This window comes from Struthio camelus, chromosome 1, assembly GCF_040807025.1.
Source record: "Struthio camelus isolate bStrCam1 chromosome 1, bStrCam1.hap1, whole genome shotgun sequence".
Classification (NCBI taxonomy): domain Eukaryota; kingdom Metazoa; phylum Chordata; class Aves; order Struthioniformes; family Struthionidae; genus Struthio; species Struthio camelus.
This window is the reverse complement of record NC_090942.1, coordinates 179770633-179787131: the sequence shown is the minus strand read 5'-3', so window position 1 is coordinate 179787131 and position 16499 is coordinate 179770633. Positions and strand designations below refer to the sequence as shown.

Here is a 16499-nt window from a genome sequence, read left to right as displayed (position 1 = left end):
TATTTGAGAGATAAGTATTTCAATAGTATCAAATGTATACCTATATATTTTATATCTATATATATGTCCATTCGAGAATTAGAACTAATGTGGGAATGTTTAGAATATTGACAAATCAGGCCAGTTTTAAAGCTCAAACTTTACTAAATTCTTTCCTTAGCAACACATTTCTTGCTAGTAGTTAATTCTTACACCATGTATACAAAACTCTTACCATTAAAAATGTCCATTCTAAATTGTCTGTGAATATGTAACATAACGGAGCTGATGCCATTTAGTTAGCACTGCTAGCTGTGGTCCTTGCTGGATCACTGAGGTCATGGCAATCAAGCTTAAGAAGTCTTTAACAAGAGAAATCAGAATCAAAGTTATCTTTTCTTCTTTCTTCTCCGCTTCTCTTCGCTTATGCCTGAAGTGCTATTGCCTCTCCTTTTCCTCCAGCCAAAAAGGAGTTCTCTTCTACTCATGATACTTCTCATCTTGTTTTTGGTTTTGTTAGTCACTTGTGCGGTTTTGGCAGGATGTCCTCAGGATTTGTAGTCGCTTGCACTTATCTTGTCCATTGCCTGGCAAGATTTTGTTGCTTAGATGCCTCCTATATACAACTACACCCATCTTTGCCCTTTGGTGATGACATTGGTCACATAAGTACATAAAATACATATACATTGTAACTGGCTATGCCCTGATAGTATTACAAGATACTTGCAAACTATTCCCAGTTACACTGTTTTACTGTGCTTTTATTTGGGTTCAAGGAAAACTAATATTAATTATAACTTGATTAATGTACTTTTATCTTATAGGTGTTACAGGGCTCTGTCTTGGCTACAGAGGCCAAGCTTCCTCTCCATGAGACAGGGACCCTCGAAAGTTGTGTAAAGGAGAATAAGTGGCCACTAAAGCAATAATCAGAAACTTTGATTTTTGTCTCAATGAATGGAAGATGAGAACATGGTCTCCTGATGTGACTGCTCACTTGCTTATTCTTGCAAGTTGAGTTACTCTGCATGTGTGACAGAAAAAACTCGATATGCATTCTACAAAAGAATCAATAAAAATAGATTCTAAATCTTTGTCTTTCTTCCTGCTAGGAAGTAACTCAAATACTTTAAACTATGGATATATGCATTTCCACTACTTACGCAAGAGATTTCAGTCAATGAATTTCAAAAAAGTTTCCCAAGGATATCGGCCTTAAAATTTATCAATATTTTGGGGCTTCCCTGCCCCCCTCCCCCCCCCCCCCCGGTATTTGCCAAACTCTTTAAATAATCTTGGGATTTTGTTTGTTTGTCTGTTTTACTGGGGACTGTTACACTAGTTTTAGCAAAGGTATCATCTGTACAGGCATTTAGTTAGGATTTTTAGAGCATGCCTTCTGGAACCAGAAATAGAAAAGAATCTTAGGGGCATTGCAGCCTTCTGTCTCTCCACGCTATGCCAGTTCAAGAGAACCAATAACGTTCAGCAGATCAAAGGGCCAATATTCCCTTTGGGAAGGGAAAGAAAAGATGCAGGTGACTTCTTAGTCTCCAAGGAAGCTGTTGTTTGTCTAAGGATTGCAAAAGGCATGCGACAACAGAATTCTCAGCAGCCAGTCTGAAGGATGGAGGGATCTATACATTAGCCAGAAGGAAACTGAGAAAATAAGGTATTTCTGAAACTGTTTCTCACTTTGATTAAGAAGCCTTAAGGAAAGCACTTCTGTGAGACTAGATTCATAAGCACACATTCTTTTCTTCCATTAGACATAACAATTTGCTATTTGAGCACAAAATGTGGTTTCTGCATACAACATATCTGATGTTATAGATCCTCTTGCATAATAGCTTACCTATTTGCTCATAGGATTCCTGGACTCTGGCTACTCATAAGCCTGAAAAGACTAAGCCTATTACATCCTTTTAAAGTTGTGAGTAGCAGACAGAATTCATTGGGACCATTTTTAACCCATCTATTAAGCTGAAGCTATTATGCGACCAGAAACACATGCATGATTGAGATCAAATATTGCCATATAGCTAAATGTACCAGGTAGCCATAGAATTATAATTGTTAAGTGTATCTTTGTAATCAAGCTACCTAGGGTTGTTGCCCCCACTTTCCAGGGCTGTTCATTTACTTAGTTATAACTGTTAGTTATTTGCGGGCAGCAGGAAGGACAAGAGCTGGAAGCAATCCTCAGAGTGGGAAATGAAATTCTAGGTATGCATTTAATAAACTGAGGGTCATTAGCAGTAAACTATAAATTCATCTCTCCTTTCACTCCCACATATGTTCTTATTTTAATTTAGTTCCTTCTCCTTAACCCTTTCCTACAGAACTATGTTTTGCATAATTGGGTGTAAAATGGAAGCCATGGGTTCAAACTCTCTCTACTAGAGGAAGAGGTAAAATCTAATTCCTACTACTTAGATGAGGACTATGACCACTATGTGTAAGGATGCATATTTCTTCATATTTTGGACATTTTTCATAGAAACGTTTGTAACAGATCATCTCAGTGTAAGTGATAGTATTACTATAGTGACGATGGTAAGATGGTATTTTTAGAGGGAGATAATATGCTTTATTTAATTACTATCAGCGGAAAAAATAAGACAAACTTTCAGATCCTTCTGTGTTCTTTTATAGAAGCAGTGAACTTCAAAGCTAAATAAAAACTGCAAACAACTGCTCTGAGTTTAATAAGATGTACATTGGCTAGTGCAACTGGAGGGAACAGCAGCTGGCTCCTGTCATATAGAGGGGATGGTAGCAGGGAGTGAGGCAATAAGACAATTTTTTCTTAATGAAAAGATATAAGGAAAAGAGTTTATGAAACATGGAGAGATTAGTGTTCACTGAGGCTACGAACTGAATGCTGTTAGCATGAGTCAGACCATATTTAGTAGAGTAGTTGAGGATTTAGGCACCAGGATTCCTAGCTGGTGAATCCCAAACAGCTTAGATTCATTCCAAGAAGTGTGTACTTTCAACACACAAAATTGAAGTTCTTAAATAGTTTTCATCTGGAAATGAGGTGCCTAAGACTACATCTACATCAGCAAATTCAGGTTCACTTCTGAGTTCCTGGCTTAAGGTGTCTGTCCACCTGTTAGGATATACATCTTGTGGTTCACAGCTCTTATAGCTTTTTTACGCCTACTTGTCAACTGAAGCAATCAAATACTACTTTTAGACCTTAAATTTTTTGATAGTCTCAAAGAAAATGACAATTTTCAGTCAATGCCACCTGATATTTACAGCTGTAGCTGTAGCAGTAGTAGCATAGCAGATTGTTTTGCTAGGTCTAGCATGAGAATAATGTGGGACATAGGCTCCCTGGCTCTGATATGAATCTTCTGCTTTTGAAATAAATTCCACTTATAATACAATGAACCAAAATATAGCAGGTACTGTAAAAACACACAGAAAAAAAAAAAAAAGTGAAGTGAAGTGAAGCGGAAGGGAGGGAAGGGGAGGGGAGAGGAGCAGAAAGGAGCACAGAGAAGAGGAAAGGAGTGGAGAGGAGGACAGTTCATAGCTGACTACATTATAATTGCTATCATGTTTTAAATTCTTTTACTATTTTTTTTTTGCAATTACTTACTTCTGTTTAATATCTGCATTTTCAATATATTAACTTTCATTCTCAATACTATGTCTCATTTTGTTTCTAACCTATTATGTTTCTCACCTTTTCTAGGTCACTTTGTTTTATATCTGTCCTCAATGGTGTTTGCAACACGTTTCAGTTTGGTATCATCTGCAAATTTAATTAATGTGCTGTTTACCTCATCTTCCAGAAAAACTGCAGATACATATTCTCAGTTCAACAGTCAAACACCATCTGCAGCCTCTCTCTCTCAGGCACACCCTGCACTTGCACTCCTACACATGTACATATTCCAGTTCATCTGGATTTCTTTATACAAAACTCATACTCATGAATTGGGATAACCCTGTCAGTTCCATTCACTTCACATAAGGATGATACCATTATGAGTGTGTGTTATCAAAGCTTTTTAAGATACATGCTAATTAAAGACTCTTGTCCACGATGTCTAGACAATAGCTGAAAGGACAAGGGAGAATATTTAGGGGAATATTTTCTGAAACAAATTCTAAATTTCCAATTTGGGAATTGGAGTTTGGAGCATCCAAGATTTTGTTTAGTCAGGTCTTGGTTTCTCATGCCTAAACCATCAGATATTGCTATGGTGACATTACTGGGATACTAGAACGATCAGATTGGACATGGAATCCTGAATGCGTAAACTCGTGGGTCAAAATAAGGCAATTCGAATACAGCATTCAGTTTAGTAATATCACCATTCTTGATACATCCAGACTGCTTTTATAATCACTGGGCAGAACTGGCAATGTTAGAATACGATTCATTTGTTTCATTTTAAATGACTATGTCAAAATGGGATGAATTACCCTTGAAAGTGGCTACAGCCACCTACTCAGGTGCAGATGCTACATTACATACTTCAATAGTTAGTCAAATAAATCCCACCCTATATGGCAGGCTTTTGAGAGGGGGATGTAGAAAAATGTTGTTTATAAGAGCATTGTAATTACATATGTTACTAACGAGACAAAAAATATATAGCATAAGAAATAAAGAATTAAAAGGTAAAGTTCATTTAAATATGGAACAATTTAGTTGTCTCAATTTTAAATTCATTACAATGAAAGAGGAGTATAGACTAAATAAAATAATAAACTTGCCATAGGAAATGTTGATCTATATATTGTCCTCCTGACATCTTCTTTAGTTTCCTTAACATAGGTAAGCCAAATAGCATATGGTGTTTTCTAAGTGTCAGCCCAATCACTTGAATCATGAATGGCTCCCTAAAAAATTTCTGAAATAAGGTGTAAATACTGAAACTCAAGAACATTCCTGTAAGTTCACACCCTTCATTCTTAGAAAGACAGATTCAATAATATATTGAAACACGTAACTCTTCACTCAGAATAATTTCCTAACTTTCTTCTCTTGCTTGGTAGTCCTAGCAAAAGGGAATAGAAGGGAGGATTCAACAAGACCATGAACATATACTTTATTTGTCACATTGTGTATGTACCAAGCAGTATAACATAAATCACAGTAGCAGAAGAAAAATTCAGACTACGAAAGAAATTCTGAAAGAAAGAAAATTTTAATGTAAATTTAAATATCAGGTTAATAGAGCACTATCTTCTCCAGCTAGCTGAGGAGGACAGATCCTAACACATCTTTGTTGCATATAAATATAGTCTAATTATCCACGATTTAAAAATATATCAGGTATGCTTCGTCAATGAGTATTCATTCTGGAAGAAATATTAATCCTCATGCACAGGATTTGTGTTTGGTTTGCATGTATGTTGCTTGTATTTGAGAAAAATCCTTGCCCAGTTCTCCTACAGCAGTTAGGTGTCCAGTTGTTAACTTCTCAGTCTTTTTCAATAAAAGCATAATATAAACTTCACATGGCTTTCTGTTCCATATTTACATTTCCACGGGAAAACAAATCATTGGCATTTGGCAAATACTGTGCAAAATTTGGATAGAATATATTTTGATTTGCAGGGGTTTACGTATTCCAGAGGAAGAACTCTCTTCTCTCCAACATAGAAATTTTTTTGTCATAGAAATAACAGACTGCAGTATGTAGCTCTTTGCCAGTGGAGAAAAAAGGCTAAGTTTAAATTGCCTGTATTGACAAAGCGTAACAATACATTATAAGCCAGACAAACTGTGGGCATCTGTGGGATGGGTGGTAATATAATACAGATGCCCTTAATGCCCTGTATCTAGGAAGAGTTACAAGCTATCATTTAGAGAGAATGTGCAGTGTATGCATTTAAAATAAAGTATTGAAATACAGTTTTAACGACAGCAGCCACAAAAACACTTAGCATGTTCACTCAAACACAAATATTTAATCCTCTGAATTCTTTAAATCTCTGATCTCCTTCGGGAATGAAATAACTGCAGGGCTCAATTTGTACTGGTAGCTTAATGATTAAAGATGAAAAAATCTTTGCCTATGCATCTGATTTTTATATGCCTTGTTTTACTGCAAATCCTATTAAAATAAACTCTGTTTTTAGTTGCTGGGAGTAATTGGATCCAATACTTCACAGCTGAAAAAAAAATGTTAGCTCCTGTTTTGAAGGCTGTGTGCTGGAAGGGAATATACACTAGGAAAAAAAATATATATATATAGGACTCCATTAGGTGAAAGCATGCAAGCAAAAAGTAACTGGCCGTGTGGATGCAGCTTTCTATTATTTCAGGATATTCAATCTCTAAATGAACTTGATTATAATAAAAATAAAACTGACTTTGTTCTTCACATTGAGCACTTTTTCAGTATTGCACACCTAGCATAATATATAAGTCCTCTGCAACGTTTACTACTGCAATGGTTGGACGCTTAAAAATTATGAAAATGGCTTGCAGGCTGGAAATTCTCAAATATGGCTTGTCTATACGATAGTGAGAATAATAAGATTTGCACCACAGTTGTATTCTGCAGTAAAACATTGATAAATATAGTTATTATGTATAGCTTTTTGTACAACAATTTCTATATTTTATTTATTCTATTGAAAATATAAAATAACTTTAAAATAAGAATACTAAAGTTCTGTTTGCAATACTGAACTGAAATACTGTAGACCTACATGTTTCACTGACAAAAAACAACCATATAAATCTTCCATACACAGCTGCAATTTAGTGAAATATGCAGTTTTCTGTTTTCCATTACTATATACAGTATAAATTCTTTCTGCTGGAAGACAGATTGTGACAAATTTGTAAACAGCATCTGTATTCATACATTCGAAACATTAATTTATCTGGCAATAAAAACTTTGATTTCCCAAAAGGAGTACCAGGCCTCAGAACTAATGCCTATTTTTGAGACTTAACTGAGTTTTCAGCGTTAGTCATTTTCTTATGAGTTACAGGGCTCCTATGGAAAAATATACAACTTAACAGCAAGTACAGAGAGTTAAAAGGGTCACACAAAACATAAATCTGTATGCTTAGTTTATGTGTGTGTTTAATTTATATAAACAGACAAAGTTCTGACTAGGTACACTTTCCATTGTGGAAAAAGCTTTTGTTAACAGCACCATTCAAAAGAGTAACAAGGGATATCTGTAGTGTATTCCATATATTCATTACTTAGATGGAAAACTATTTTTAAATAATGGTGAGAAAATTTAATCGAAACCATACCTTCACCTTTTCTAAAATATAATTAAAGTCTACTTTCATTTGGTGTCTGTATATTCTCGTACTAAACTTTTTACTTCATGAAAGCACTTTTCAACATTATTTGCAGAGAAATGTTTTAGAGATAGCCTTGCAAGGTAATTATGTTTATCTGTTGGTGGAGGCATGTGACATGTTAGAAGATTGTGTTCAGTGCTATATGCTGGAAATATTTTCAGAAAAGCCATTCCTTAAAACAGAACAATTTATTTTAAGGAAAATTATTATCAGGCTTTTACCAGAAGCATCTTGTTGGAAATTAGTGATAAGTATTTCAAAAAACAGAGCAACTGAAAAATTAAAATGTTTAAATACAGAAAGTCATATACAAGCCTATATAGTTTGTATATCAATACATATTTTATTTTTCTAATATGATAACCACCCAAATTTACAAATAAGAGTTTTAACAGCTCTGAAAACCAGCCCACCCATGTTCTGGGGGTAGGTTTTGACTTTGTTCACTTACATTAATAAAACCGTTCTCCCAAATAATTGCTTAATATATTTCCCCATTTGGGATTTTGGTAGGGTAGGTACAAAATACAAAATATTCTCACAGAATGAATAACTTGCATGCGACTTAAATGTATTGTGAAAGGGATATATATCCCACATGGTAGCAGTACATAAAGAGTTTTGGAGACCCTAATAACTCCACAATCTGCAAGAGAGCCAACAGTTGTTGTACAGAAAGTTTTATATTTCAAGACAATAACTGCAGAAGGTAAGGATACTATGGGCCATTGCAGAGAAGATTCAGACACATGTGCTGAGCAGAACTGCAGAAAATAAAGATGTAGGGAGAAAGACGCTAGACAAATAATTAGATTAGGAAACGGTCGAAGAAAATGGTGAAGGATAGGAACAAATGGTTTTGCTCCACTTTCAATGATATTTCAAAGAAGTTAAGGCTGTCCTTCTACTTCCCTTCAGAATAGAAAATGACTGATCTGGAAGACAAAAAGGCAAGTATATAAGAGACCCTAGAATGGATATTCAACCTCCTTGTCTGCAGGACTAGATTTTGAGTTTCATTTCTTCTTGCTAACTTGATCTCCTGAGTTATAGGTACAAGAAAAAGATCACAGGTATCGGAACAACTATATATCAGAACTAATCTGAGGGGCTGCCCACGGTATAGGTGGAACTTTCTTAACTCTGTGTCTCAAGAAGACCCCTCAAATGCCTCTTAGGGAGATTAATTCTAGTAAAAAAACAAGACTTCTCTTACAAGTACTAAAAACATAGCTTACAGTTTCATGATGAGGATGCAATAATCAGTATTATTATAATTGTATAATTGCTATTATTACACAGATACAAGTTTGAAAAACATAATGAGCTAAAAGTCTTTGGCTATATATATATATATATATACTTTTATATATGTTTGTATATATGTAGATATTTATATATGTGTACATATCGAGGTACATATGGATATACTTAAATCTACCTCTCTATATGGATAGATTTCAAGAATTACTTTTATATTTTCTTTAATCTACAGGAATAGGATTCATGTCATTCTGATTGACTGAACAGACTTCAGCTCCAAACTGCAGACACTTAAAATTAGGTGTCTACACTACAGGAACCTACAGTAATAGCATGCTCTTTTTCAGCTGAGGTATGGTAGGTGTGATAGCTTATATATCTATTTTTGCCTTTCTAGATGACCTGTAATGTCTGCACAGAATCATCTGCAGATATGATAAAAGATTTGTGTCTTCTTAGAGTAGCAGTTGGCAGCAATGCAGGATATCTAGGGTATCTCAAGCGGTCCTTAATGCTTAAGTCTAGATATCTGAATCCGAGCTAGTAAGACTGGATAATCAGTGGAGAGAAGTAGGTAGGTTTTGGCACATTTTTTTAGCTATACCTAGATTAACTCGGTGATATGCAGCTGATGTCAGTATTGCAGATGTGCGAGCTGATATTCTGATTTACTAAATGTTCACGTGAGGGCCCTGCTCCCTTCCATAGCTCCCTTCCAAATAATTCATTTGAAGGACCTTTCTGTAAAAACTTGGGAAATAAAGATCTGAAAGAGGAATAGCACGTGAGCAGACTTAATTCTAATATGGACTCAAGAAATGTCTAGGGGACAAACTAGGACATGCAGAGGGTCTCAGAGGTGTTCCCAGAAGCCAAACTTTAACTATAGGCTTAGACACCTATATAGGATGAAAAAACTTTCCTGCTGAGATGTTTGTGCCTCTAACTATTATAAAAGCAGGATACATGACTAGTTTAGAACTATGAGTCTAATTTTTAGCTATCAACATAGGGATAATGAATCCACTTTGGGAGTGTAACTAACGCAAGAAAAATACTCGGGCAGTTCAGTGAGCTGTAAATTTTTTCCAATTGCTTTCTACTTTATATGTACCCCATGGATATTTCTGTTTTCCTTCCTATTGTCTCTGAGAAGTGATAATGTAAGTCTTTTCTTTTTCTTTGTATTAGCTTTTGTTAGGTTGTCTTTTTAAAATGCTTGATCTTTACCTCTGAGACTATTCTAGTTTTGTATTTACACATACAGAGTTTTTAACCAGGTGTCACATCTTTATATGTTCAAAGGCAGGCACAAACGGATGTCTTGTTCAAAAAGAAAAAAAAGAGCTAGAAAGAAAACCTTTTAACTTCTATAACTCCAGGCTTCAGAACTTACAGTTAACAAAGCTTTTACCCATTGCACAAACACACAGTGCCTCACAAACTGAAAGGGTGTCTATGTAAGTGCTCATATGCCTCAAGAAACCATATTAAACTCAGAAAGGGAAAAATAAACTTAACATAAAACCTAGACCTTTTTTTTTTTTTTTTTTTTTTACATTTACCCTTGGCTATTGCATATCTTGGTTCTTAAGTAATAGACTTTACATACATCTGCAAACCTGATGGAACTCTATTTACACAAATGTATCATATGAATACAAATGTGATCATCCTTGGATACAGATCAGAAGTGCGATAAAAGGGCATGCAGAATTGCTTACGTAGAAAAAAGAGCTTAACGGTCAGATACATGGCCCTTCTGTCACCTTTTTCCTCTGTTCCCTTTGTATAGAGCTGTACAAATACAGGAATAGCCAGTGACACGTCTCCTCAGTATGATAAAAATATATCTGGCCATGATCAGGTGAATGGCAGAAGAATTGCAGAGCCTTGGATACCCTTGGTCACCGTGAATTACAGCAGATATGTGCAAGGGGCGCTACCTTTCCTTGTCCCTTGGATATGAAAACAGATGTTTGTTTTTCAAGTTTAGTCCAGAAGGAGACATTGCATCTTGATGTACTTCAGGGTTCAGTTGACTCATAAATTCTGGTCAATCATATTATAAACATTTTAAGATTGAGATAGCAGAAGCCTTTTTCTAATGAAATACCTTATAAGATTTTAAAATTCAAACAGCTTTCTCAGCTATTTGAATAGTGAAGATCTAAAACCTGTATCCATGCTGCTTTTTTAATTAAAATTTTACCCAAAGGAAAACAGCATTCAACAGTATGCCAGTTTCCTCTCTCCAGAAATTGTATAGTGAATTGTTTGCACATACCATAAGGTGCCCCGGCGTCTTGGGTTTTCATATGGTAACTGACTGATCTCTTTTTCCTGCTGTTATGCTTTTGACCTGATTTAATTGATATTAGCAATAACATTCAGACCGTACTGATTACCTAAACAGGTAGTGAAAACAAAAACGTGAAGGACAAAGCTATCATATTCATTCACCTGCAGATAGCGTGTTATTGGTATAATGTTGCTCACAGAGAAAACTCACAGGATTTTATAGGAAAAAAGTATTTCCTGGAAATTCTGAATCTTTGATATATTTGTATTCGCAATGCTAAAATGAATTTTATTTAAGATTGAGAATTGCTATCTAAACACCTAGGATAAAATGCAACTTTCTGTCTGAGGAGAAGGTCAAATAATGCTGTCAGTTGTTTAGCTTCTGTATGATAAATTTGTGTCTTATAAAATCCAAGGAAGTATAGTGAACCTTCAGTTTAAAATGACACTGGAGGAAGTTGAATTTGCCAAGAAAAATTGATAGAAAAAACAAAGGTTAGAGGAGTTAACTACCACAAACATCAATGAGAATTTTTAAAAACATTGACAAACTTTGCATATGCTCATAAAAGTATTTAAAAAAAATAAAAATATAATTGTGGCAAATGCACCAGTATTTGAAACTGTTAATTTAAGTATTACAAGTGGCATGATTATGGCCAAGTGTCAGTTTGCCATTCATATTTTAACATTACACGCAGCCTCATTCACTTAATTTTAACACTCTTGACCTATTTATCTCTGCAGTCTGTTTTTCAAGCATAAATAGGAGAAAGATTCTAGTAAAGACACTTCAGGAGAGAGCTCCCAGTTGCTTAATCTTTATCTTATGTTTTGACTTAAATTTCTACCAAAAGTTACATTTGTTGTCTAAATTCACTCTTATGCAAACTATTTACAGCCATTGTGCTTCCCACTTTGTTCTTTTTTCGTCATGCTTTAATCTCTAAATTTCCTTAAGTAGCATACAATGTAATTTAGCTTTCCTAATAATATAATTCCAGTTTCCTTTATCTATTTCAATAAGGAACTATTTATATCCATTAAATGAGCAAATTCAAACATTAAATCACTTTTTTTTCCTTGTTTTTTAAATGTTTCTTGTTATATATCTTTTCTGTACATGTTAGGGTCTTTAGAATTATCAGGTTAGATTTACAAAGTAATGTAGGCATTATAGTATAAATATTTATTAAAAAAAAACATAACAGCATTTAGTAGTGTTATCCCTCCAAACATCTTACCAGACTTACTGGCACCCATTGGCTCACGTTCACACGGCTGATAACTAGGTCCTGTGTAGCAAACGTATCCTGGAAAGGAACAGTCCAAAACAGAGCCAATGAGCTCCTATTTCAGTCGTAAAGTGACTTGGGGTCGGATGTGTAAGCTTATTCCATGGACCGCTTTATTTAGCTGTGAAATCATACTTTCTATTTCCAGTGCAAATCTGACATTTTTTCTGCAGCTTTAGGTCAGTGAAATAGCCTCAAAAGGTGAATCAAACATACCAGTCTGAATTAATCTCCTAGTCTGTAATACAATTTTGACTAGTGGCTGCTTTTTTTTCCTTCTTCTTCCCCCACTTCCTATGCAAAAAATTTAATAAGATAAAAGTAATAACAGTATACTTACATCAATCTAAGTATACATAACAATGTGAGTGTACTAACACTAACAAGTTGCCTAATGACACCAGTACAGCTAAAATAGTACAGCTTCTGTATATGAGCAAGTACTATGTTCTAAAATGTACAGTAGACCTTAATGTTTCCTGATTGCACAGAAATAGTTTCTTAAAGTGATACTCTGCTATTAACTGTATTTGAATTTTTGAGGAGTGAAAAATAGATACCTTCATGATATGTGTGTATAATTTATGCGTGTGTATAATTTACTGCATTGTGTATGGGTACTACTTGTGAATGTACTTATAATAGCATTTTTTTGCTCTGTGGAATGGTATTTATTTTAAGACCTATGACTTTCCAGGCAGAATTACCGAATCTATACGTTTCTAGTTTTAAAGACACTCAGTTTCTCAGAGATTAGAACTCTCAAGGACAAAACTTGTAGGACCCCAAGTGTGCTGCATACAGTATAGTGACTGTATAGAAGACTTTGCCTTGAAATATTTCTGCTCCAAGACATCATAACTCAACTCATAGAGTTATGTCTCATTTCTTAATTAATAGGGTGAATTTTGAATATAATGTACATGACTTTGGTCAGGCAACTCTTATCAGCCTCAATAGGAGTAAAATATCTTTGCACTGCTTTGAAATTTTACCTTTAACAAATATCAAAAGAGCTTTATTCTTTAGTGATCAGATATTTGATAGATGTGTATAAGATCAGATTAATTGCAATAGCCTTACTTAACTAAAGTTTTAATCATGTATTACTTGTGCTAAAACTATTTGAAAAATCGCCTTATAAACAACTTTGAGCTATTATTTTAAGTACCTTTCTATGTCTCTTTTCTTCCTTCTCCAGGGTATGGAACATAACGAGCATTAAATATGTTTTACCAAGCCTAATTTGAAATAGTATGTTTTACCAAGTTTAATTTGACAAAGTTGGAGTTGGAAGGGAATTATCGTATTTCCTCGCATTTCTGAAAATTTTGTAGTCTAAGCTAGAGCTGCTAATTTTTTCACGTAAGGTTATGAAAATTTAGGTAAATTTTATATACAAAAAAGATCAAGACAAGTAAGTTTTTCAAGTGCTTTGAAGAAACCTGGAGTAATTTCTTCCCCTTGCATTATATTAGAATGTGAGTCTCATATATATGTCTATAGGCATGATTCATAGGACAACAACAAGCAATCACTTACCTGCTGAAGTCACATATAAGTTTTGTTACAAATTTCCTTGAAGCTAATTAGAATCTTTCCATTGACTTTGATGGGCTTTGAATCAAGATTATACAGATAAAATTGCATTATAATAGGCAAAATTGACTGTATTTATGCTATGTCTTTTTTTTTTTTTCTATCCCGGTATTCCAAACATAAGGCACACGATTTTGAAATTTGTTATTTGAGTGAAAGAATGAGAAAAATATAGTTAAAAGTTTGAAAAAAAAAGAGTAAAGAAAAGAGGTAAAGTGAAAGAAGCATTTATGTTGCTCAAACACTTTGGAGACAACAGAACTTATTTTCTTTGTACAAAGGTGAGAAGAACCAGTTCTGTCTCCCTGTTACTGTCAGTATTAAGGGGTCAAATTTTCACACAGATTAACTGTTTATGGTATGCCTCTTTAGCCAAAGCATTAGACATAAGCATGATCCCACTTGGGTACAGGAATATATTTCGTCCCACTTTGAAAGTACACTTATTTTAAAAATATGTACATAAGGAAAGCTCTTTTCATGTTTAATGCCTTTTACTCTCATGTTAAGTCCACTAAGTTGTCTCACTTAACATCAGAAGGTTTTGATACTTTGATCTTGATTAGATTCTAGATGTTTAAAAATTTGAACAATTTACTTGACGTTTAAAGTAGTGAAGTTGAGGATAACCACTTAGACACAAAATCTGTGCATTTGGGACAGTACTTTCATAACTTTAATTTTTGGCTGTTTAACATTCATTGGTCTTTTAAATCTAGAGTTTGATGGCACATGCTATGCAAGAATGATATCGACCCATCCTTCTTTCCAATTTTTCTCTACTTGTTTGTGTGTATATATATATGTATATGTATGTGTATATATATATGTATATGTATATGTATATGTAATATATGCATATTTATACAATGCACTCACATAGTCACACATAAAAGCCATTTTTACATATTTATATATGTTCTCTCAAGAAACTTTAATGAAAAAGGTGAATGTTTTTTTCATAGCTGAGCTATCAACTGAAAGTTCGCTAGAAGGAGGAGAACTTCTACATCCCAAGAAGTTATATGGCTTGCTGTAAAAAGGCCACGCTGTGACAACAATTGTGTGACAACAGTTAGGTTATCAATATTATTTTGCTTTCACTTGCATTTCCTTATACATATAAAAGCACTCAAGCAGAAAATCTGCAGAAATTAGATAATTTCAAACACAGATTTTCAAGAAGAATTATACCAGGAGTCTATACACTGGGAAAAGGGATGTAATACTTCATCTGAGGTTAGTTATCTATATCTTACAGTCATTGCTTTTATTTCATTGGGAGAAAAAGATCAATTGGGAAAAAGAAAACCCACAATGTTTCATGTATCTCTTCTGTATCATGTATCCATCCTACAGAGAGTGAGAAATGTTAGTGTCTGTGCGATTTTTTAGTTAGAGAAATTAATACTTAGAATTAGCATTCTTTTTCATGCAGCAATGTGAAGTGAAATAATCTCTTAGAGATAGATGTCTTTCATATTCCTGTTTTCGCCTGTGGAAGTTTTCAGAGTAGCGGACTTCCAAACCCTAGTTCTGGCTTCCTTTATATAATCATTTCAGTTGCATATCAAGCTAGTTTGACCATAAGAACATCTAAGAGTTTTCTTGCTCTGATATGTGCTTCCAATCAAATAAAAAAGAAACTCATTTTATGTCAGCATAATCACTATTCACCTCAGCTCTCTTAATAGGTGCAGATTAATCAGAATAACTGAAAGAATTAACATTTTACTCTCCATTCAAAAATAACCCCATTTAACCTGACATACTAAAACAATCTGGTAGCTTGTCCCGTCTTTCATATAATCATTTTATTTAGAAGAAAAAAAAGTCGATTTTCTATTAATTGACTACTTCCACAGAGAACAACTTTCTATTGTAACAGATCACTGTCTTTTTACCAGCTACATTGTTGGGTGGCGCGTAGGTCTACACTGCTTCCAAGCAATTGTAAAGTTGCCTGTTTCTGCCATGATATTCTTGCCAAAAGAATAAGCTCTGAAGCAAGCAATGTCTTCCCATAACACTGTCCATGTTGTGCATAAGCAAATACTCAATTTGAATAAGAAAAGACAAGATAAGGTACTTTGAAACAACAGATAATCAATGCAGGAGTCTCCAATTCTCTGTGGGCTGTGTAACATAACATTATTTTATCAACCTCACTTAACTATTTATTCTTCCCCAGAGTATCTAACCTCCTGATTAATTTAGAAGTACTTTTAAAGTTACAGTTACCAAAATAACATCTGCTTAAGTTCTGACTTGCTTTAAGGTTGTTCCAAGAGACAAGAACATATAAGAAAACGAAACAAATATGTAGCTTTAAAGGAATGAAAATAATTTCTGACTGTGTTTCATAAATGATGACGAGATATAGACTAAATATCTGTACAGACTCTCTCCTCAGTCCAGAATTTGTACTCTGCTAGGGCAGATAACATTAGAACTATATCTATTGTGACAGGATTTAGGGAGATTGGCTCAAAACAGGACTAGTTAAGCTACGAGTGATGCAGATGTAATACAAAAAAACTCTGTTCTGAAGATTTTGCCTATGCACAAACACGGAGTTGGATTCATGTTACCAGCATAAGTCTATTAAGTTAGGAACATAGTCACGACATGTTCCACTCTAGTCAGTAGAGGGAACTTAGCATTAAGATGCTGTTCATCTTGAGTCAAGGTTAAGCACCCTTGAGATGTTCATCTCAACTGCTTACAGAAGGACTGTTGGCATGACTCTAGGC

The 16499-nt window shown here is 34.4% G+C and overlaps 1 long non-coding RNA gene across 1 annotated transcript in view; it reads left to right on the top strand.

The window, feature by feature from the left end:
- The first annotated feature begins 1545 nt into the window (after positions 1 to 1545).
- Positions 1546 to 16499, top strand: part of LOC138065818 (uncharacterized) — a 29576-nt gene continuing 14622 nt past the window's right edge. Inside the window, exon 1 of the long non-coding RNA XR_011138885.1 lies at positions 1546 to 1654. This is a non-coding gene — a long non-coding RNA (uncharacterized lncRNA). The remainder of the gene's footprint in view (positions 1655 to 16499) is intronic.